A 22467-nucleotide genomic window follows, 5' to 3' on the forward strand; every position below is an offset into this window, starting at 1 on the left:
GGCTTGTGAGAAGGGTTTATAAGAAACGTCACCAATAATCTTCACTTAACGTTAAATCTCTATGGCAAAGAACAAAGCAGCAGCCCATTGAAGTAGATATCTTTCAGAGACGCGCTGGAGATGGATAGGTCACACCCTTCCCAAGCCGGCATCCAACATTACAAGGCCAGCCGCCCAGGCCTAACCTGGAACAACCAAGGGAAGAGGAAGAGGGACGGCCCAGGAATACTTGGATACGCGATTTGGAAGCAGATGCCAAGCAGATGGTCAAGACGTGAGGACAGTTAGAGACTCGCTCAGAACCGAGACTCCTGGAGCAAGCTGATTAGTAGCCTATGCCCTAGACACGACCACAGTCAGAGATGAATGTTAAACTTTAACATTAAAATTTGCTACTGTCCATTCAGAGGGGAAACCATGCCGTCTCTTTTATGCCAATTGAATTTTTTTTAAAATGAGTGACTCTATAAAACCTAATTGCTTAGACACCCAAAAGTTTGTAAATCTATTCATTTCTCTCACTTTACAACTGACTACTAAGTGGTACTGAATTCTTGTCATTCTGGCTGTTGATTTGTATTTGCTATTATGATATTATTATTATGTTATAAACTGTTTACGTTACAAAAAGTATATAACATTTTTAATTCTTGATGTAATTTGAGTCGAGTTTGTAATACTTCAAATTATTAGTAATGAGACTCTAGTTTCAATTTCATTTCAAAAGCACCATTTAATTAAGATTATAAAGAACATGTCATTCGTTCACTGAAGATTTGATCTTTAGTCACGTGATTTATATTGTCATTCCTATGAGAGCGTTTATGTAAATAACGGGGGTCAAGGTAATGAAAACTTCTATTTCCAACAAGGAATCAAATACGTTGTGAGTAAATGAGGTAAAAAAGGGGGGGGGGATCGAACCCGGGAACATCGAGACAATAGACTAGGGGGATATAAGTGCAAATATATCTTTGCGTTAGTGTGTGTGTGTGACTATTTGTGTGTGTGTGTGTCTCTCTCTCTTTATAATATATATATATAATTGTAAAATTTCCCCAACGAAAAAAAAAAATAAAACATCCTCAGATTTATTGTTTATTTTGGCCAGTTCAGTCGTTATATATATCTATATATATCTCAAGAGTTATAGAAGCGTAATAAAAAAAAAGAAGGATTACTTTGTCCCTTCGGCTTTAACCTCTAATGCTGTCCAGCTTCCACCCTGCTCGTGAGAGAAGTATTTAAAGAAGCCCGGCTTCCGACTCAAGGGCGCTGTCTTATTCATTATCAAGACATTGGCCTTGTGGCTGGCCATCTGGAAGAATCAATGTTTACATATGGCCGGTGCTGACCAGATGAACGTCTTCACGATATTTATCTAGAGAATATCTTCAACTTAAAAAATTGGTAAGCGCCGGTCCTTGGTGAAATTAAAGGCAGGAGATGTATTGACATTTAGGATCAAAGTTTCTGATTTTTCTTTTTAGTTAAACAGTTTAAAACTCTGATATTTTCAGATTTAGAAAATTCTTATAGATTAAAATACCAAACACTATACATTGACAAATTATTTGCTCCATTATATTTTGTATAATTTTTAGTACCTGTTTATTTAGAGCATATGAAGTATCGAATCACCTTATCTTTTAGAGCAATTATATAATTAATCTGTTAATTGAAAGCCAGTCTATAACATAATATTCGTAGCTATCAATCAATCAATCAATCAATCAATCTATCTATCTGTCTGTTAAGATCTCAATTAATCGATCAAGCAATCAATCAATCTATTTATGTATGTATGTATTTATGTATGTTTGTATGTATGTATATATGTATCTATCTATCTATCTATCTATCTATCTCTATCTATCTATCTATCTATCTATCTATCTATCTATCTATCTATCTATCTATCTATCTATCTATCTATCTATCTATTTATCTATCTATCTATCTATCTATCTATCTATCTATCTATCTATCTATCTATCTATCTATCTATCTATCTATTTATTTATTTCTTATTTATATAAAAGTAAGCATCTTTGATTAAACATTTTTTTTAATGTAAAACATTTTATGAAAGAAATCTCATGGAAAGAGACATTTAATTTTGTTTATTCCTTTTGGTTATAAAACACAAATCTGAAGTTCTCGTGGACTGTACAATGTCATCTATCGCAACATCCATCTGCCATCCCTTCCCATTCAAACAATGTGTTCACCCTTGTCCAAATATCACTTTCTCTTTCATTTCATAAACATGGTCTTTCGTAAGCACCCACATGACACTAGACTAAACTTCGGATGTCATTCATTGTCCGGACTTAATTCTTGGTAAAGACTTATCCATTGTCAAGACTTATCCATTATAAAGTCATCCATTATCAAAGTTCAGCCTTTACAACAGTTTCTTATTGCTTCTTTATCTAACGCACGTATCGCCTCTGCCAAAGTTTTACATCTACTGCGCATGCCTGAAATTAGGGGGATCGCATTTCATTTTATTCTTAAAAAAAAAAAAAAACAGACATTTTTTTATTTCCTCATTTTCTCTAGCTTTCACATCTTTTTAACCTTAAGATTTCATTCATTGAAGATACATTTCTCTACCGTCTATCAGAATAAACGACAGGCAGTGGAAAATTGATGGATGCGTTAAAAAGTTCCATAATTTTTTTTATTAAGTTGGCTCATGCAGTTTATTATATCATTACAAATGAAATTGTCGCAAAAAAATCATTTTTGGAAATGCCCATGCAATGAATAGAACTATGTTGGTTCGACCATAAAGATAAAAATGGTGATTTCTGTTCTGTAATTTTGTTAAATGATTCGAACTTATTTTAAATAAATCAATCTTTGATTTCGTATAATTATAAATCTATTAATAGAAGTTTAATGCCTACATCTTGAAATGGAATTATATTTCCGATAAGACAGTATTTAACAAGGTTACAAAAGACAGTTTGTGTGGATACACAAACTCAAAATCGGCCCCCGAAGTGGTCAATCCAGGCAGGCTTCAATATTTTCAGAAAGAACATCCGAATGAAATTATATCAAAGACAAATGAGAGATAAGAATGGAGAAAGAAGGTTAACAGATCTTGTGTAGTGCCCCAACGGTCCCGCAGATCAAAGGATAGTTGAAAGTGAATGTAAAGTTAGATGTGAACCTGGCCAAACTAGTTCCCCTTTTAGACCTTGTGGTCTATAGGGCAAATGATGTAAAGTTCATCTGTTTTTTGTGGCCTACGGTTAACGATGGTGTCATGTAGCCAGCACAACGACCAACCGCCTTTACTTTTCCCCAACTAATGTCAGGTGCCCATTAGAGCTGAGTGGACTCAGAGGCGCCCAAAGATTCCAAAGTTGAAAATCCCAGTCTTCACCAGGATTCGAACCCGGGAGCCCCGGTTCGGAAGCCAAACACTTTACCGCTCAGCCACCGCGCCTCCCATGGCCTAACTGATGTCTTATAATTGATCTAATTGTTTTGAGAAGACTCAATCTCTTATTAAAAAAAAATAGAAAAAATTCCGCATTATAACAAAAGTTCAGGAAAATGAAGTTTACAATATTACTATTCGTGTTAAATTAGGTCTAACTTATAATGCATACTAATTAGCTTTTTCTCTTTAAAAACTGCTTGCATAACTGATTTTAAAAATTAGATTTTTCGCTTTCAGAAAAAAAAGTAACCGTTGCATCAGAACTTTGAATGGTCTAAAATATTGTGATGTCGGATTTTCAATATCTTTTCTAGTTTACGAGATCTTAACGGGACGGACGGACAGACGGACAGACATTTCGCACAAAACTAATACCTTCTTTTCCCCTTTCGGGGGCCGCTAAAAAATTATCTAAATGATTAATTTGTTACATTAAAACAATCCCAATGATACGAACAGACCCACACAAACGCAGAGGTAGATTGAATTTGAATTGTAATATTTGAACAAATTTTCTTTCCAATTTCTCTTTCTCTTTCACAAAGTGCGAAATCCGGCATTCTATACATTGCCCGAAACGTCCAGTCAAATTGAGTTATATATATATGTAACGTAGGGCACGTATCCTGTTTGGGGGACGAACGTATGCCAAAGGCAGTCTTTTTTGGTGAGCTAAAAGGTGGTCGACGTAACAGAGGCACCCCACGTAAACGCTTTAAAGACCAGCTTAGGCGTCAACTTTCCTTGGCTGACATAGAAGAGAGCATTTGGTTGCATGCGGCCTCAGAACGAGACAGCTGGAGGTCACTCACGAAGGCCGCGGGATACACATTTGAGACCAAAAGAAAATCCGATGTCGAGGACAAACGCAGACGGCAAAAAGAAAATCTAAATCGACCACCTGCGGACAATGGTTATGCTTGCCCTGGGTGTGGCAAAATATATAGGTCAGAACTGGGGCTGCGCAGCCACGGAAAATACTGTACTCCTTACTAATCTTCGGACTCGAAGACAATCTTTATTATTATTAATATATATATATATATATATATATATATATATATATATATATATATATATATATATATATATATATATATATATATATATATATATGAGTCATACTGAGAAAATGTTTATATAAACACGATTCTCCTCCCAAAAAACAAAACAAAAAAATTCTCAGTCTAATTTTCTCGTTTAAGGCCAATCGTTTGTCTTGAAATAAATCCAAACTTTTTTTATCCGGGTCTACGTCAATTTTTAATACACCCTTTTAAAGACATTTATTTGTTTCGGTCAAGGTCAAAAACTAGCATTAGAAAAATCTCACTCGCAAGCGCTCTGACTGATATCATGACTGATATCATGTCTACAGTCAAAAGTCAACCGTATTTTTGTACCTAAATATAAGGTGGTCCAGCCTCTCACATTTTTGTAGCTAAATATAAGGTGATCCAGCCTCTCACATTTTTGTACCTAAATATAAGGTGGTCCAGCCTCTCACATTTTTGTACCTAAATATAAGGTGGTCCAGCCTCTCACATTTTTGTACCTAAATATAAGGTGGTCCAGCCTCTCACATTTTTTGAACTGGTTTTTCTTTTTCTGGCTACATCTTGGCGAGCTTTCTTGCCGCATCACGTTTTGTTCTGACCAGCACAGCTTCCATCTTGTCAAAACGTAGAACCTGTCATGTGATCTCATCATCTGTTATCTTCCCTTGATATCGCTTACATGCCCACTTTCGTCATGTTGGGTTGATCATGTTCTCTAACTGCACGCGCGAACTGTGAACATCGCCAGAAATAAGATTCTTGTTCATTCGAGGGGACTGAAAAAAACAAACAAATACAATTCTTAGTTTGGTGATTCTGGAGGCTAGCTGGAGGTTAGCTGGAGGCTAGCCGGAGGTTAGCCGGAGATTAGCCGGAGGCTAGCTGGAGGTTAGCTGGAGTGGAGGCTAACTGGAGGTTAGCTGGAGGCTAGCTGGATGTTAGCTGGAGGCTAGCTGGATGTTAGCTGGAGGCTACTTGGAGGTTAGCTGGAGGTTAGCTGGAGGCTAGCTGGTGGCTAGTTGGAGGTTAGCTGGGGGGTAGCTGGAGGTTAGCTGTTTTCCAAAGACTGTAACAAGTGAGTAGTGAGATTAAAAATGAAATCTTCATATATGCACTCAGAAACACATTTCTATTCACAAGCACTCCACCGTTGCAATATAATTCAATTGCTGCTCTTCAGGGGTTTTTCTTCCGAATGCTTTCATCAACTCACTCTGTCTGACTGTCTGTCTGGTAAAAACTTTGTACACGTGATTTCTCCCACACCCAATCTCGAATCAAGCTGAAATTTTGCTCAATTATTTCTTTTACCTGACAACACAAGAATCAAATAAAAAAATTACCAGTTAATTAACTATTGTTAATAAATTATTTTGTTTCGTATCTCGAATAAAAAAAAAGAAATTGCAAAAGTTGTTGCTTAGATAATTTTAAAGTGTTTAAATAAAATAATCTTGCTGAAGTGAAGAGAAAGAGAAACAGCAGGTTTCCCCTCAAGCTAGCTAACTAAAGGGTACGAACCCGGGACCATCAAGACGACCGAACGACAGTTCAGCGCGCATACCACACGACCAGGCAGCAATCAAGTTTCAAGTCTTATTTTCACTACCACACACTTTATACTACTCTAAAAGACATTCTGAAAATATCAAAATCTTTTTCAATAGCACAGAATTTTTAAATTCTAAATTCTTTTTTTTTTTTTTTCACAATTCGCCATGAAGTTATCAAGTTATCTTCATAATACTTAAGTTCGTCTTCCTTCACAAGTTTTAACTGATTTGTAAATACAAGTTGTTGTTTGAAACCATTAATGTGCCCACCCTCCAGATATCGATAAAATTAATGTTCACTTATATAATTATATTTAATTTATTTATGTGACAGAGTGGACTTGTGAATATGCAAAGTCAGAGCGCGGTGCATAATTTTAAAATATTTCACGTTCTGCAGACCAATTAGAAAAAAGAAATTTTACATTTTGTTAGTTCCCAAACTCGTTCTAAATAGCACCGTGCGACCTGCATTTAGCCATTTGTCTTTCGTATAGTAAAGTATATAGGAGAGGAGTGTTCAGATTGCATATAATTAAGGAACTCATGCAATAGTCAAGTCAGTTTTACAAACGATGTCTTGATGCTAGTGCAGTGCAGGAAAATATTATTCTCGGAGTGGTTTACCCAAACTTAATGAAAAACGTCTTGCCATTTTGTTGCTTAATTCAAGGAACACATGCAGGCAAACTATTCAGTAACAGAACAGTTTTCTTTTAAATAATACCAATATTTTATCTTGTATTCAAAATCTGTATCCCTTTTGTATAGTGAAAACAAAACATGTGGCGGGCCGGATGAAACTTCTCGGCGGGCCCGATTCGGCCCGCGTGCCATAGTTTTCCCATCACAGAATTTTTTTTTTTTTAGTTTGTCTAAATAAAGTAACAAACCAAATCAATAATTTCCGGTATTCCCAAAGAGTTGGCGAGGTCATGAACTTTTACTTTTAGCTCCTTAACACTTTTTTTCTTCCTGACTTAAACTTTCTTTCCATTTTCTTCGTCTGTTCCTTTATCTGACACAGTGACAGCAGACGCCTCAGACACAGTGACAGCAGACGCCTCAGACTAAATTCCCCGCGCGTTGAATCAACTCCCCTGGACTAAATTTTGTTACGTAACTTTTTTGTTTGACCCAGAGTCTGTCCCAGCCAGCGTGTTTAACTAACATCCTTTCTCTATCACAGCACATTTTCTGAACTGATAAATGAGATTTACTTACATCCGCTGACCAGGAGCGCCTTACTGTGTCAGTGACTATAAGACAGAAGATCCCCACAGGTCAGTAAAGTGTTCTAGTATTTGAAAGTCCATTATTGTTTCAAAGCTTCATTTAATTATTACGTAACCACATTGTGTTAGATGGTCTCTGCAAGTTAGGGTTAGGGTTAGATGGTCTCTGCAAGTTAATCCTGGGATTTAGACTAGCTGGCGGTAGTCCATTTTACAACAGAACAAAAAGTATGTTTAGTTACCATAAGAATGTCATAGAATTCAGAAACTAAAACTAAGTCTAGAACTGGTTAAAACTAAGTCTAGAACTGGTTCAAACTAAGTCTAGAACTGGTTCAAACTAAGTCTAGAACTGGTTAAAACTAAGTCTATAACTGGTTCAAACTAAGTCTAGAATTGGTTAAAACTAAGTCTAGAACTGGTTAAAACTAAGAATAGAACTGGTTTACTGAACCTTCTTGGAAATGTTTTGTGATTACCAGGATTCTTTTAAAAAAAAACAACAGCTTAAACAAATCGTAACATTTTTCACATCAAAATCTCAATATTTTTGTCTTTAAAATATCAAAATTTTGGTCTTTCAAATCTGAACATTGCATCTTTCAATGCTCAACATTGCAACCTTCAAAATCTCAAAAGTTTATTTTTTCAATTACTTCTTAATCAACTGAACAAAAAATGAATTTATAAAAAATGAGATTGTCCGAGACCCGGATAAAACTTTTCTTATACGACTTTGAAAGAGCACAAAATTGTTGAATTTTAACTTCATATTTTTGTAAATATTTCTATAACTACTATCCCAATAGATGATGTAGTTATATTTTCACAGTTATAAAACACAGGGGAATAAGGGAAAGAGGAGGTTACCTTTCTTCATACTTAATATTTTATGCTGAATATATACCAAGAAGTTTAGAAGTAAGAAAAACATTTGACCGAAATTTCCATATTTGAAGAGCAGACGGTCTCAGATTCTCCCCCCCCCCCACACACACACATTTGCATAGCCTGTCTCATAAACCAGCATGTTGTACTGAAGGTATCTGTTTCCTTAAGAAAAAAAAGATAATACCAAGACATCCCTCCAGGCTAGGATGGACTCGAGTATCACCACTCGGATACTGTAATAATCTATTCACCAGGATTCTCTACTGGACTTTTCCAATCCTGAGCACACAAATTTGACGGCCATCACTCACGGGCCATCTCTTCCAACAGGCTTTATCGCCTTTCCATCCCCCTGATAACCCCCCCCTCCCTGCACCACCACAATTTCTATTCACATACTAAAGACTGCCCAGCAGTGGTTCTCAAGTTTTAGGGAACACAACGTACAAGTGACTATGTTTGTTTGTACTTGGAAGTTAGCGAAATGACATCAGCAGTTGATACAGTTTCAATCGTCTGAGATACTAGATCTATTATTTTAATTATGGATTATCAAAAAATGAATTGATAAAAACTTTGAGAATATATAGGACGAAGTCCAATGCTAAGGAAGAAAATAAAAGGTAATATATTGAACCGTCTACAGTGAGCTGAGTCTTTGGTGGCTGCTTTAAGTCTGGGAGCTGATACACAGAGGTCTGTAACTTAGGATCCATAGATAGGTCTCCTTTGACAGGGATTTCTGACAGGGACGGACTGGGTGTCGAAATCGGCTCGGGTATTTCTATACAATGCGGCCCATAAATTGTATGTCATATGATGGGCATCTAATCATGTCCTTAATGGCATTCTGCATATCACAGTAATGTGTCGAATGTAATTTCTCAGCTATCGGAATACTTTTGAAACTAATACGAACTATTGCTAAATGAATAAAGTATAACACTTGGAATAGTTAATCAATTATCACAATAAACTTTCTACTACCATATATATTAACATATACATGTCTTTGACATTCATATTTAAGGCATTTAAAGCTGGTTCAGTTTGACACGATTCGCTGTCAAAATCATCTCTAATAAAGGTTAAAAAGTAATAAAATTACAAAGAAAAGCGACATGATCGACATCAAATAATGAACTTGCCCTTGTCTTGATTTCTGTTAAGGATAGCTTCTAATTGAGAAGAGTGAAGACATTTTGTTACGCTAACCGCAGCAGCATCCTTGAGCCAGATGATGATAAAAATATTTAAAAAAAAAGATAAAAGAAGTAAGCACAATATAGTGCAATTTTTAGGTATTTATTTATTAGATAATAAGAATGAGAAACATGACATCCTTTCCAATAGTTTTCTTTCTTTGAAGGAATGACCTTTCGGTTTTTTATATTCGTAGTACAACTACATAGAGAACTCTATAAACTTTTTAATAAGAAAATTTTGCATTTTATTTGATTAGGAATATTTTTTGTCCAAATTCGGTCAAATCACATAATTTTACTAAAATGTTTGTTAAATTCATAATTATCAAAATTTCATAAGATAATATTTTTTTTTGATATTCATTGTAATAAAATTTACATTTTAGGAATGAAGTACATTTTTATTGTAAACCTATATTACCCCAAATTGTATATTTATATAAATAGAAACTATATCATACATACGTCTCTGCTGCATGCTGTTTATACGTAAAAAAAAATAATAATAAAAAAATATTACAAAATATTACAAAATGTGAATCATTTGCTCTTTACGTCAGTTCGGAAGGCAAGTTGTAAATTATATTTTGAATTTCGGGATTTTCTTTATCGCCCCTCAGTATACCCAACGGGTACCCGACCTTATTTAAAGTAAGCAAAGGAGGTTGGTCGTTGTGCTGTTTGTTAACCATTGGGCAAAGAAACAGGAGACCCTCACATTATCTGCCCTATAGATCGCAAGATCTGAAAAGGGAAATTTAACCTTACTCACAAGGTCAAATACTGTCTAGCTTGACTGTCCTCATCTTAGAGAAGGCTACACACACAACAGAACATCAAGTCCACCTTTTTGACGGTAATTTAATATCCTTAGGCTCAGTAAAACTTATGCTGTCAAGATTATTTCATATTTTAGCAAACCCTCTATATACTTCGACACAGGTCTTTATCCTTGTCGTCTTATGGCGTTGAGCCTGTTCATTCATAAATGCTTTAATCCTAACGTGGGTGAATCTCTAGTGCTTGCGAGAAAACATTCTGAATTTTACTACATTTTTAGCACAGGATTCTACCAATAGTTGCTTTTTATCTGACTTATTTTCTGCTCCTTCTTTTTCGATTCTTTTGCTTTTGATTTCAATTAGCCTAACACATTTCTACATGATTTCAATTAGCCTAACACATTTCTACATGATTTCAATTAGCCTAACACATTTCTACATGATTTCAATTAGCCTAACCATGGAACTATACTAACACATTTCTACATGATTTCAATTAGCCTAACACATTTCTACATGATTTCAATTAGCCTAACACATTTCTACATGATTTCAATTAGCCTAACCATGGAACTATACTAACACATTTCTACATGATTTCAATTAGCCTAACCATGGAACTATACTAACACATTTCTACATGATTTCAATTAGCCTAACACATTTCTACATGATTTCAATTAGCCTAACACATTTCTACATGATTTCAATTAGCCTAACCATGGAACTATACTAACACATTTCTACATGATTTCAATTAGCCTAACACATTTCTACACTGTTCAAAATAATAATTATGAGTTAAGAAGGACTTTTAAGTGGGCCAACTCGAGATCATGCAACAACTTCACCAAACCAACGGATTCTTTTAATAATACACGGAAGTGACGCGAATATTTTGTTGATTGAAATGAATCTTTTCAATCTCAATCCACAATAAATATAAATCCAAGCGATGAAATAAAAGAGCGAAAATAAAACCATATAAAGTGTACTAGTATTAATACATAAACGGATATAAGGTAGCTTGACTGACAGACATCGACATTACAAAACTGATAATAAGGTAGCTTGACTGACAGACATCGACATTACAAAACTGATAATAAGGTAGCTTAACTGGCAGTCACTGACAGTATAAACTGATAAAAAGGTAGCTTGACTGGCAGACACTGACAGTATGAACTGATAAAAAGGTAGCTTGACTGGCAGACACTGACAGTATGAACTGATAAAAAGGTAGCTTGACTGGCAGACACTGACAGTATGAACTGATAAAAAGGTAGCTTGACTGGCAGACACTGACAGTATGAACTGATAAAAAGGTAGCTTGACTGGCAGACACTGACAGTATGAACTGATAAAAAGGTAGCTTGACTGGCAGACACTGACAGTATGAACTGATAAAAAGGTAGCTTGACTGGCAGACACTGACAGAATGAACTAATAAAACGGTAGCTCGAATGATAGACACTGACAGTATGAACTGATCATCAATACTCAATATGAACCAACAATGGACAATGAACACTGTTAGGCTTGTGTGCGATTTCCTTATGTAATTTTTCAACAGCAAAGCTAGCTCTTAGCTTGTTCACATAACTTCAACTTTTATTAAGGTCAGTACATTTGTATATATACTACACTGCTTCTTTCTCTCTCTTTCTCTTTCTCTCTCTTCTCTCTCTCTCTCAGAATTTCTAGCTGTAGCTAACCAAGATACAAGACTTTAATAGATATCTTTTAAGTCCACTAGTTCATTAGCATATTATTGACTTAACGAAAGGCACGCTCACCAAAACATTGTTGCTATTCTCGCTAACAGCAACATTCGCTGGACCGCCCTTACCACTGCAGTATAGAAAGGCACGCACGAAAATAAACATCCATTAACTACCTGTACTTATTGACATGCTTTTCCAAGGACTTCACATACCCCAATATATCGTTTTCTCTAAAGAACTTTCTAGAAATGAAATAATTCTTGACCCTTTCTTTGTATTATAGTGAAAAGTTCTTCACTGCTGCTCATGGTCTCAACTTGAATCTTGCTGGACATGTAGAAAATAAACTTTCGTTTACAGAACTCAACGAACGTACATTAGGGCGTAGCAACTGTAATCCTTAATACATAACAAGCAATAGAAAAAAATATACTTTAAAAAACAAAAAGCTAATCTAAGGGAAAGAACCGCTAATTATTGTCATGTATCTAAAAATTGCTTGGTTTAGCTCCCTTCCTGCTATATAAAACAAAATTAGATAAATTAGAGAAAACATTTTCAAACTTTTTACCGGTCAGACAGACAAAGAGACAGACAAACAGAATGAGTGATATAATCTTAGTAAAAAAGGTCTGTGATCTTAGAAAATGACAAAGTTATATGATCTTAAAAACAATGGCATAGGTCTTTATCTTAGAAACAGACAAAGGTCATTGATCATGGTTTTAAAAATGTTTTATTAACAATCAATTGTAATTATTTAGAGAATCAAAAGTGGTAAAAACCAAACACTAAAAGTTTTATAATTAATAGGTATCAAAATCGATCTCGCTTTATTGTTGACCTATAGGAATAGATAAGATCCAAAACATTCATAACCATTTCAATTCATTTACAATAAATGTTGTCGGCTCTATGACAAGTTAGAAGCTCTCAAGCTCACGTATTTCTTTCGACCTAGAAATATAAACTTAAATCTTATAAGCGTACGTAACAAATTAATGACTGGAGTTGTATGTAGGTTTGAAAGAGATGTAGCCACTTTGAGATCTTGAAGAAGCTCACTTTGTGTAAGACCTCCTCTCTACTTTGAGAATCTCTGATGCCGAAGAAGCTCACTTTGTGTAAGACCTTCCCTCTACTTTGAGAATCTCTGATCCCGAAGAAGCTCACTTTTTGTAAGACCTCGTCTCTACTTTGAGAATCTCTGATCCACGAAGAAGCTCACTTTGTGTAGGACTTCCTCTCTACTTTGAGAATCTCTGATCCCGAAGAAGCTCACTTTGTGTAAGACCTCCTTTCTACTTTGAGAATCTCTGATCCCGAAGAAGCTCATTTTGTGTATGACCTCCTCTCTACTTTGAGAATCTCCGATCTTAAAGACCCTCACTTTTTGTAAGACCTCCTTTCTACTTTGAGAATCTCTGATCCCGAAGAAGCTCACTTTGTGTAAGACCTCCTCTCTACTTTGAGAATCTCTGATCCCGAAGAAGCTCACTTTGTGTAAGACCTCCTCTCTACTTTGAGAATCTCTGATCCCGAAGAAGCTCACTTTGTGTAAGACCTTCTCTATACTTTGAGAATCTCTGACCCCGAAGAAGCTCACTTTGTATAAGACCTCCTCTCTACTTTGAGAATCTCTGATCCCGAAGAAATTCACTTTGTGTATGACCTCCTCTCTACTTTGAGAATCTCTGATCCCGAAGAAGCTCACTTTGTGTAAGACCTCCTCTCTACTTTGAGAATCTCTGATCCCGAAGAAGCTCACTTTGTGTAAGACCTCCTCTCTACTTTGAGAATCTCTGATCCCGAAGAAGCTCACTTTGTGTAAGTCCTCCTCTCTCTGATACTTGTGAACACGTTTCCTCTTCATTTCCTCTCCAAGCACTTGGCAAATAAGGAATTCAGAGATTACAGGGGCGGATCTGGGATAATACAAAAAGACCAAAAAAAAAAAAAAAGAAGTGAAGGTTAAACCAGATGACAGACACCCGACTGCTGTGTCAGGAAGTGACATCTACTTCTCCACACGAGCGAGCTAATGCTGAGAACACACACACACACTTACAAACACACACACACACATGTGGTTTTACCTCCACAAGTAATTTAGCAGAATGAAGAGAAAAAGAATGAAAAGGGCGACATCAAGTCACTTGATTGAAGCTATCAGCTCATCAGCTCATTAGACAATGTGATGGAAGTGTGAAAAGGTCGCGCGCAAAGTGAAATATCTGCCACGTGCTGTTATTTAGTAACTTAGCAGACGATGAGAACACAGAACACAGTACGCGCCCTTTGACAAGATATTTCATTTGCTTTCATTTTAAATTAATTAATAAGTACATTAAGTGTAATATCGCCAGCCTCCCAAATTTTTGTGGAGAAGAAAGAAACAGAAGAAAGAAACAGAAGAAAGAAATGGATTACGTGTACATTTCATGTCATTTTAGTTTCTTGTAACCTACTGACTTTGAGCCATGGTGAAACATGTTACATTTTTGAAATGCGAAAGCACCCCCCCCCCCACACACAATTTAATGGCGAGGTCCTGAGAAGCTACGAGACTTTTGGGCTTTTAGTTCATTGTGCGTAGTACAAAAAAACAAAAAAACAAAACAAATAAAAACACCACAAAACAATAACTATTTCTGGCAATGAGCTAGGATAAGAACATTAGTAGCGACCCCTTTACATGAATGATCCCATTACAGGCAGTGATCCCATTACAGGAATGATCCCATTACAGGGAGTGATCCCATTACATGAGTGATCCCATTACAGGGAGTGATCCAATTACATGGAGTGATCCCATTACATGAGTGATCCCATTACATGAGTGATCCCATTACAATGATTACATGGAGTGATCCCATTACATGAGTGATCCCATTACATGAGTGATCCCATTACAGGGAGTGATCCCATTACATGGGGAGTGATCCCATTACAGGGAGTGATCCCATTACGTGGAGTGATCCCATTACAATGATTACATGGAGTGATCCCATTACATTAGTGATCCCATTACAATGATTACATGGAGTGATCCCATTACATTAGTGATCCCATTACATGAGTGATCCCATTACATGAAGTGATACCATTACATGGGTGATCCCATAACATGGAGTGATCCCATTACATGGAGTGAAGATAAAAGTTATGAGAATAACATTGATGACATTGTGTCAAATCTACATTGAAGTAACATCTTTACAAGACAGAACAGTTCAATGCTCCAGGTACATTAAATAAGCGATCTCATGTTTTTATTTCAGCTTCTCAATCTACACTTATAAAAAAAGTGTGCAAATATTGGAGGTACACATTTGGATGTATAGGCTGAAATAAATCTTTAATGTCATCTTGAAGAGAAAAACTATTCGGACCATAAGGTCTATTGATCTGGCTATAAATGTGTCAATGCATAACGTTATTCACCCAGACATTCCAGAGTTACCTTACAAATAAAAGCAAGATTTGAACTGTAAGAAAGACGCGCCAAAAATTAATGTTGATTGGAAAGATGTTAAACTAGTGTGGCTGAATGCAAGCTTGTCAGAGAGCTGACTTCTTAGAGCCACTTACGTGTTTTAATGATTCCACAAAATATTACAAAGACGTAATGATGGAATCTCATTGTTGATTGGGAGAACATTCTATTGACATCCGAGGAAAATATCCTTGCTGTGTCCCTGGCTATTGTAGAATACTATAATGATATCACGCATCCACATTTACCCACACTTGTCAAAGAAAACAGACGTATGGTTTTCTGATCGCTTTTTTTTTTGTAACGTAAATATCTCACATTTCTTGTTAGTTTTAAACCGAATTTGGATCTTTCTCGACGTGACCACTAAATTCTGTATATCTGGTTTGAATCATGTTTGTGATATATTAAATTCTGTGCCTTACTTTACAACAGAAGCAGCAGGCCTTTTCTCTTTCTGTAAAGTACACGATTTATTTCTGAGTATCCCAACCATATTCTCCAAATCAACTATTCCCTCCATAGTCTTCCCATAATTCAAAGTCACGTGGCTTCCGTCTCTTAGTTCTGCTCTTCTTCTACGCCGCGGTCCTTATACACAAACAAGTCAATTATTTTTAAGCTTTAATTCTTTTGAGATCACTCTCAACCGGTTCACCGAGTGGCCCCAGGGTACTCGTACAGCAAGTGGAACCACCACAGATCCCCAGGACTGGGTCCTAGTGTAGAGACGATTTGTTCAGTCAATTAATTTCGTAGGCAGAATTCTGATGTTCCGCAATCTAGTACAAGTATGAAATTATAGTGTTTGTTTTTTATCTAAACTCGCTGGAAATTCAATCACAAAATAAACTTGTTTTTTGAACTTAATACAAGTCCTAACATTAAATGACCATGTTCGAGGATCTTTCCTTCTGTACAATGTTGTTACCGTAAAAAAGGGACGTATTTCTATTCAAATTAATGAAAGGTACTATTTTTAGAAAATGATGGATTGACATGTAGTTTATTTTTAAACTGCACGTGCGGGACGTTGACAGGAAGTAATGGCTAATAAAAAAAAAAGTCACGAATGGAGTCTGAATGGCGAGAGCAAACAGATTTGAGTGGGTGGTGATACAAGATACATATCACTCGCACAGTAGGTCATTGTCATTTCATTTAAATATTTCTGAAATGATGTTGAAAGAATATAGATATTTGTGAATAAAAAGTGTGGTTTGAAAAAAAGTTTTCGATCTATAAGTAAAACGTATGTTTAAAATTATACTTACTCATACATGTGAGAGATGTTTAACTCTAGGGATCTACTCCACAGTCTAATACTAGAGCAGAGAAATTCAACATATGTTCCTTTTGTTCAGGGCGATGTTTGTTTATATTCATGGTAGGGCCTAAATTATAGTTTTACTCAACCTCGAGTATTGAAAGGTTTACCATTGGTATCATGAGGGTTGAGATCCTTATCAACAGGACCCTGGGAGAGCTAGTCAGCGTAGGAGACTGGAGTTTAAGAGAGCTAGTCAGCGTAGGAGACTGGAGTTTAAGAGAGGTAGTCAGCGTAGGAGACTGGAGTTTAAGAGAGTTAGTCAGCGTAGGAGACTGGAGTTTAAGAGAGGTAGTCAGCGTAGGAGACTGGAGTTTAAGAGAGTTAGTCACTATGTCATAAACTATTTTGTTTGCATTGATCTGATGATCCTCATGGCGACCAGTGTGGATAGGATAATCAGTTCTGAACAAATGATTTATTAACTATACATATGAGTATTGGAGAGTGCGCTCAGACTTGTATTGCACCTCTGTTAGATGTTCAAATGTTTAATCGACAAAGATTGAACTAGTGCTTGTAGTTTCTCTTCAGCGATCCAATACCTTAGACAACGACATCTACAACCGCCCATGGCAACCCGTATATAGAGGAGGTGGTTTGTGACCAATATCAACACCACTACCTTCAGTACTATCATCAATACTAATATCAATACTGTCATCAATACTATCAACACCACTACCACAATATTATCTTAACTACTACCATCAATATTATCATAAATACTATCATTAATATTTTCATCCATACTATCATCACCAGTACCATCAATGATTGTTACGTCTCCAAATTGGATGAGACTCTTTAGACATGGAAACGACAAATCACAGTTTATAAGTACTTTAATCTTTATTAACACTGAAAGCACTTTCTTGTTCATATTCCTCCATTTTGGTTCTTCTTTCCCTTCTAACACGCAATCGCACCATTCCACATTTACACTAAGATGCGCACGTTACAATGATATCATCCATACTATCATCACCAGTACTATCAATGATATCATCCATACTATCATCACCAGTACCATCAATGATATCATCAATACTATCATTACGACTACCACTAACATTACCGCTTCCATCATCACTACCATTGACATATGTGGGAATGTTTATTACATTTCTTCATCTTTTGTAATCTGCTCCTTAATCTGATTATTTAGATTGGAAGAAGAGAATTGAGATCAAAACACAGGGATAGGTTAAAATATAAATAGTGGTATACATAGTTGTATACATAATTCTAAATATTTACTATTTATTGATACACAAGTTAAAGAAAATACCCCTCCGTCTTGATGTCGCCACTAAGACCATTAACCTTTTGGTTATTAAGGGAATTAAGTTCGAAACCCGAGCCGAGTTGTGTTTTTTTGAGCGCCTTAATGCAGTACGAAAACTTTTCCAGAATACTGTAAACTTTAAACTTCTATGACAATGTTTTCTCAAAAAATATGTATATCTGCTTTAAAAGAAAACAAAATAAATAAATGATTGCTTAGAGAGTTTGTGTTATCATACAAACTCAGAGGTGGCCCTTATCGGATCCGTCAAGAGGCATGGAATATTCAAAAGATGATTTTTATTTGATTGCCTAAAGTAATAAAATGTCAAAGAATCATTTGGCGCTGCTTTTAACTTGAAAACAAACTGAATAATTTATTATCGATAAAAAGGCATTTAGACCTTTTTGCTAGGTCTAAAGGTATTACGTCAGAATAACCATTTTAGATAATAATAGTTGAGCTCCTAAACTTGTTGACTTTTAATAATTTACTGGCAGTTTCACTGTAAGTAGCTAGATCTACTTAAATTAAATCAAGCTAGAATTCTAGACTAAATCTAGATATGGCACTTCTAATCTAGAACTCCAGAGACCAATGACGAGGTTTTGGGCTGGTCAAGCCATTAGTCCGTTTCTTTAAGTCTCTCTTGTGAGTTTTGTTATAGCCCTCGCTGCATGCCCACTCATTTTATCATCATCATTATTTTTTATCAAATTTGATTGGCCAGCTAATGGCTCAATTTCTCTTCTAAATTAAATAATTAGAAATCATATTGACACTTGGGTCTTTTTTTTTTTTAAATCTCAGGATAATGTGTTAAAATTATTCACTTTATTCATTAACAAAATGCATTTCTTGACAGTGACTAGTAAGAACCACTTTCATTGGTATGTCGTAGGAAACAGACGCCGTGAACTTGCTCTCGCTGCATCCAATTTAGTTTCTTTGTCACTGTCAGCATTGCCTGATGGCATTAACTCTTTACAAAGGCTACCGATAAATAACGTTTGGTACGGTTGACCTACATGCTACAGATCCCTTATTCCAGACAGGCGATGCAAGCAAGTTTGGTACGGTTGACCTACAAGCTACAGATCCCTTATTCCAGACAGGCGATGCAAGCAAGTTTGCCAAGTATGGTCAAGTCAATATGCTGATAACTGTGTGGTTGACAGTAATGTGTAGTTAATACTTACAAACGTAATTACCGAATAGTAAAAAAAAAAAAACTATTCTGAGAACTAAACAAGTAAGATAAAAAAAAAGTTCATTTAAAAGACTATTTCTCTTCTATGACTGGCACAACAAATTAAGAGCGATTATTTTCAGCTCAAATATCTCAAGAACAACAAAATGATAGATAAAAAAAAAATTAAAAAAAACACCTAGAAATTTTTTTACCACTTCCTAATCCCCCCTCTCACCAAAAACAAAATCGAATGTATGTAATGTTTATAATGTGTTATAATAAATGTAAAACTGCCATGGAATTATTATATTGATGAAACTATCAGAATATTGTTACGAATGAACAGTGACAGGTAGAGGTCACTATGTGTGACCCCGGCGAGATGACACAGCACCGAGTGTTATCTGGAATCTATGCATGTAAACAAAGACAGGATGGGACGTGCCTCACGTGTTGTTCCAGAGGACGAACAGATTTACGAAGGGGGGCATTGTGACAAATGAACAGTGACAGTTAGAGGTCACTACGTGTGACCTCGGCGAGATGACACTGCAGCAGGTATCCTCTGGAATCGACATGTATAAACAACAACAGGATGTGATGTTTCCTTCCATGTTGTTCCCGAGGATACTAGCAGTGTTTTTGCAACAATAGACAAGCGATTAGGGACTCTTTATAAACCAGAGAGTTCATGTGAAAAGAATTAGTACAGTCGTCGATACTGTTCTCTACTGTGCGAGACAGTAGAAGAGAGTGGACTTGAGCCGTTACAGTCGATACAGTCGATGTAAGACGTATACGCTACATGTTACAGTGACGAATTGTTATAGTTATAATTCAATAAAGTTATATAAAGCTGAAAGTTGAGTCGTCAAGTTCTTTGCAGTGTTTCTTTTATTTGTGTGCCTAGTACATTTAGCCAGAAAATCAGAAATACGTAACAATTGGTGTCAGAAGTGGGATGTTTTCTGGCTGAAATGTCTTCGAGGAAACTACTTAACCAGCTGTTGGTCAAAGAATTAAGGCAAGAACTTCGTGAGAGAGGTCTGCAGCTCAATGGTAACAAAGAAACACTAACAGAACGCCTAAGACAGGCCCTTATTGAGGAAGATCAATATCCAGATGAATACATATTTGAATTAAACCCAGATATGACAGAGATCCTGAGTAACATGCAGGGCCAGATGGACTTAATGAAGGAGAGCCTCAAGAAAATAAACGCCATGAATGAAAAAGTAAATGAACAGATGAGCTCTATGAACGAGAAGATTGACCAGAGAGTCAACACTGTGGAAAAAGAAATGGAAGAGATAAGGACTCATGTCCAAGAACAACTGAGTAAGGAACGGGGTACTAGAACAAAAACATTAGTGCCCGAAATATCTGGGAAGATAAAGCCGCCTGTGTTTGATGGATCCATCTCATGGACTGTTTACAAAAGACAGTTTGAGGCAGCGGCCAAGGTTAATAACTGGAACACTGAAGAAGAGAAAGCGACTGCTCTGGTGTTAGCTTTAAGAGGGAAGGCAGCAGAACTGCTTCAGTCAATAACAAATCAACAAGATTACGCTGCCATTGTTAAGGCTATGGAGCTCCGTTACGGAGACGAACATTTACAAGAAGTTTATAGAGTTCAGTTGAAAACCCGACAACAACGCTCCGGTGAAACCTTGCAAGAGCTAGAGGCGGACATAGAACGTCTTGCTCATTTGGCATATTTAACAGCAGCACAAGACTTTCTGGACGTCATTATCACTGATGCATTCATTGATGCTATTCGAGATCCAGAACTGAAGAAGGCAATAAGAATCAGTGGTAAGCGCAAATCCAGCGAAGCTCTGGTCTACGCCCTCTCCTATGAAGCCGCCAAAGACGCCTCTAAGAATATCCATCATGGGCGTATGCTGGAAGTCCAAGAAGAAGATCTTACACAACTTCTCAGAAGGGTAACTGAAGTGCTAGAAGAACGCAGACCAAATAAGAAGCAAGAAGGACAGAATAGAACCAGTGTACGTTGTTGGAATTGTGGAGAACCTGGCCATCTACAAAGGAACTGCACGAGAAGATTTCCCCGACAAACAGAGTATCAGCACAGACCGGAGACAGATGCAAGGTCAGGTGCTCATGTCTACCAGGGAAACTAACTTTCGCCGGTTTTATGGGGCAAAAATCGGCGATCAAGAACATGACAGCCCCTGCAACTATAATTCCAGTCGCTGTGATAGGGAAGAATAAAAGTCTGTACATCAATGGTAGAATTGGATCTCGAAATTACCGTTTTCTTCTAGATACTGGTGCCTCACGTTCAGTCATTCGTCCAGACATTGTCAAAAAGAACGAAATCAAGAGAGTGAACTCTTACTCCTTGAAGACGGCCAGTGGAGAGATGATGCCTATACATGGACTGACAAATATAAACTTTGAGCTCGGGCATCAGTCATTTATACATGAATTTCTGATCGCTAACATTACGGATGACTGTATTATTGGGCTCGATTTTATGCAGAAATGTGAATTCTCTCTGAACATCGGAGGTGGTACTTTGAAATGTGGTGATGTTGAGATTCCCTTGCTCGGGGATGAAGATGAAGAGAATGGTCAAATAAGAAGAATCCTTTTAACAGAAGATACAAGTTTGCCAGCTCAGTCTGAAGCAATTATCTGGGGAAAGTTAGAGCATGGTCAAACTGCAACGATGACGGCGATAGTGGAAGGCATTGAAAATGACAACAGCGGAATGGCAGTAGGAAAAACATTGGTCCTTGTCGGAAAAGATCAAAAGGTGCCCGTCAGAATCATGAACCTCGGCCTACAGGAGAGACATCTAGAGAAAGACAGCCCCATCACAATATGTAATACTCTTGACCTGATCAGAAACTGTAATAATGATATCACGATCGTTAATTCCACCAAACCTTTCAATCCACAAATTACCAAGCTCCTGACAGAAATGAAAGTGAATTTATCAGATGAGCAGTACAGCAAAGCGGAACAGTTGATCATGGAGTTTGAAGATATTCTGCCATCTGATGAAACAGACTGCGGACGGACAAACATGGTACAACATCGTATAGACACTGGAAACACCAGACCGATTCGACAGCCACCACGTCGCTTGCCGCTAGCAAAGCAACAAGAAGCTATGGACATGATAGAGGGCATGACGCAGCAAGGAATCATTGAGCCCTCAAATAGTCCTTGGTGTTCGCCTATTGTCTTAGTAAAGAAGAAGGATGGATCTATGCGATTTTGTGTA

General features: G+C 36.7%; 1 protein-coding gene across 1 annotated transcript in view; it reads left to right on the top strand.

The window, feature by feature from the left end:
* LOC106052314 (uncharacterized) overlaps window positions 1-22467 on the top strand; it is a 95813-nt gene that overhangs the window by 41287 nt on the left and 32059 nt on the right. The window contains exon 2 of the mRNA XM_056016000.1: window positions 7261-7354. The gene's annotated coding sequence lies outside the window, so the exon portion shown is untranslated. The remainder of the gene's footprint in view (window positions 1-7260; window positions 7355-22467) is intronic.

This window comes from Biomphalaria glabrata, chromosome 1 (assembly GCF_947242115.1).
Source record: "Biomphalaria glabrata chromosome 1, xgBioGlab47.1, whole genome shotgun sequence".
NCBI classification, from domain to species: domain Eukaryota; kingdom Metazoa; phylum Mollusca; class Gastropoda; family Planorbidae; genus Biomphalaria; species Biomphalaria glabrata.